This window comes from Psammomys obesus, unplaced genomic scaffold (assembly GCF_907164565.1).
Source record: "Psammomys obesus unplaced genomic scaffold, mPsaObe1.curated_primary_1811, whole genome shotgun sequence".
Taxonomy (NCBI): Eukaryota; Metazoa; Chordata; class Mammalia; order Rodentia; family Muridae; genus Psammomys; species Psammomys obesus.
Window position 1 is genome coordinate 9,258,614 of NW_026586383.1, and position 2,974 is coordinate 9,261,587.

The following is a 2,974-nucleotide window of genomic DNA, read 5'->3' on the forward strand; positions in this document are numbered from 1 at the left end:
CTTCTTTTGGGCCAGGATCTTGCTAAACAGTTGAGGCTGGCCTTGAACTCATGATCTTCCTGTCTCATCCTCCTGAGCGCAGGGATGACTGGCCCACACTTCTGACTCAGATCCATGGATGTGTATTTAGGTTTTTATCTGCTCTGTTTCTATAATAGTTTGCACTAGTGTGTATTTTTGCACAGTTCTATTTGGAATATGGACCAAAGATGTTCGTGCCTCTGGATTCTAAAGTGATGCTCTAGTAGAAGGGACCAGGAGCGGGTGGAGGGGGACAGCTGGGAGAGGAGTATCTCAGGGCAGGGAGAGTAGTCTGAATCTACCTGTGACCCCAGATGCCGGCAGGAGGCACGGTTTGCCTGAGCACCAGAGAATGGAAAGTCCACAGTGTGAAAAAGACACCGTAGCAGGACTGCCCAGGAAGTGCACAGCCCGAGGCCATCTGCTGAAAAGCCTGTGTGGCCATGGACCCCTAGGCGAGTTCACACTGAAGATTTTGACTAGTGCAGACTCTTGTTATTCTGATAAAGCAACAAACCTCACCTGGCAGGGTCAGAAGGGGCATTGTAAGACCTTAACCTGATTCCAGAGATGGCTGAGATGTGGCTTATCTGGGGAAAGAACACGAGTGGATTAGAGAGCTGGGTTCTTCAGTTACCCTGGAGAGATTCTGAAGAGCAGGTTCTCTTCTCTTTCCAACCCCAAGGACCGAGGGCCCTCCACCTGCGTGCCCTCCTGAGCGCACTCCACCCAGGGTCCAGGGTGAGTTTCATCAGTGGCATCCTATCAAAGGTGTAAGGATTTCCTAGTGTGGTCTGGGACAGATGCCTAAGACCCCAGCCAGGTCCCCACACAGAGGCCTGAATAGACTTCCAAGGAGCACAGCTGCCACGGCTCACGTGACTGTGGAGCCCTAAGAGGGGTAATTAAGGACGGCTGCCACAAGGAGGCGCTGGAGTGACGTTGAGGCTTCCCGGGGCTGAGGTGTCTCCCTTGGGAGCACAGGGACAAAGAAGTGTGACATGAGAACCCAAAAGGAGCCCTAGGGGGTGAGTGTTCTAGGGGTGGCCGAATGGGGAATGCTCACTCATGGGCTCTTAAAGGTGCTTTTTGTAGGGAAACCAACTTCTCTCTTCCCCCGTAGGATGCCATTTGGTGTTTAAAACCAAGAATGCTTCCATAGAATAAGTTGAGTGTTTTACACACTCAGCCCAGCTGCAGACCTTCCCGCCCAGACCATAGGTCATTTTCCCCTCCCACTGACCAAGGTTTGCTGTGGCACACCCTATTGTTATTTCATAAAATAACATGTTTAAAAGGTTGTTTCATTTTCTGCATGTCAGAGTTTGCGTGCATGTGCACCACCTGTGTGCAGGGCCTGTGGAGGCCAGAAGGGGGCGTCAGATGCCCTGCGTCTGACGGTTCTGAGCCACCACGGAAGGGTAGCCCGTGCTTTAGCTACTGAGCCCTCTCTCCAGTCCCATTTCCCAGAGTCTTCCATGGAAGGCAGCCAGAGGCAAAGAAGGCAGGTGATGGGAGGAGCACCAGTGGCTGCATAACAGAAAAGCAAAATGGCTACCGTCTCTTCAGCACAGGCTGTTCGTGTTCAAGAACGGACACACACTTGGGCAACATCTGCCAACAACTTTCAGGCCGTAAGCTTCACCCTGGATATTGCTCACTGTTCCTTCGGGTGTTCCTTGGGAGGGAGGTGACGTCCTTCCTGCCCTTTGGCAACTTGCAGCTCTCTATATCTTAGGGACATTGGCGCTTGCTGGAAATGGAGCATGCGTGGCTTTTCCTGGAGACAGAAAACAAAGTACAAAACAAGACAAAAAACCCGGGGCGTTTACAAACATATCAGATAATTAGAAATTAAATGTAGTGTCTTTGATTTACATTTAAATGTTATTCGTCACCAATGAACGTATTCTGTGCAGTCTTGAGACTTGAATAAAGATTTTTGCCTGGAAGTTCATGAATAAAACTGATGAAATTACTGGCAGTCACGCCAAAGGAAAAGACCCTTAGTGTCTGAAAACACCAATGAAAACTTGGTTGATGCTGAATAATCTTCAGGATGCATAAGTGAAGAGCGGAAGCCTTAGGGAGTTTAAAGGACAGAACAAGCCCAGCCATTCTCTCATGGCGGGAAGTGGTGCAGGTGGCAGATGGGTCTTATTTTTAATACCTTACAGAGATAAAGCCATCGCTTTTATGAGAACCATGTAATTGAATTTCAACCCAAGGCTTCTGGGAAAAAAAAAAACACAAAAAACATTTAGAATTATGATAAAAATGTTCTTTTTTTCCTGAGGTGAGAATCTTCTCTTTCTCCCTCTCTGTGTCACAAGAAATAAACTAGGGAACTCCACTAAACACCATTTTAAGGAAACAAAAGACAGATGGGGATCCAGGTTTCCAAACAAAATGAAACAAATTGCCAAAGCAATTTACAAAAGCACAGGAATTGCTGGGGTGGGCGGGGCATGAGCAGGGAGATGGCACCAGGTGGTGGATTGCGGAGATCATCCATCCTCCTGCAGAGACCCTCACAGAAGCAGGGGCAGGCAGAGTGCCCAGCACTTATCAAGAGCCGAGGGGTGTGGTGGGAGCAGGGGCTGGACCTCACTGGGACTTCCTGTGGTCATCATCATTCACAGCTTAGGAGAAAGGGGTTTCTCCATCTGTTCCTCCGTCAAAAAATTTCTATACGATATATTTTGATCATGTTTTTCCCTCCCCCGGATCCTTGAAGATCCTCACCTCCTCTCTCCCCACCCCAATTTGATTTTTTTTTCTCTTTCTTAAAAATAACACACAAAATGAAAAACAAAACAAAAACCAAACATACAAGCAAAGCCAGCATGATGGCACATGCCTGTAATCCCAGCACTTAGGGAGGTAGGGGCAGCTGAATCTGTGTGTGAGTTCCAGGCCAGCCTTGCCTTGTCTATAAAATGAGTCCAGGACA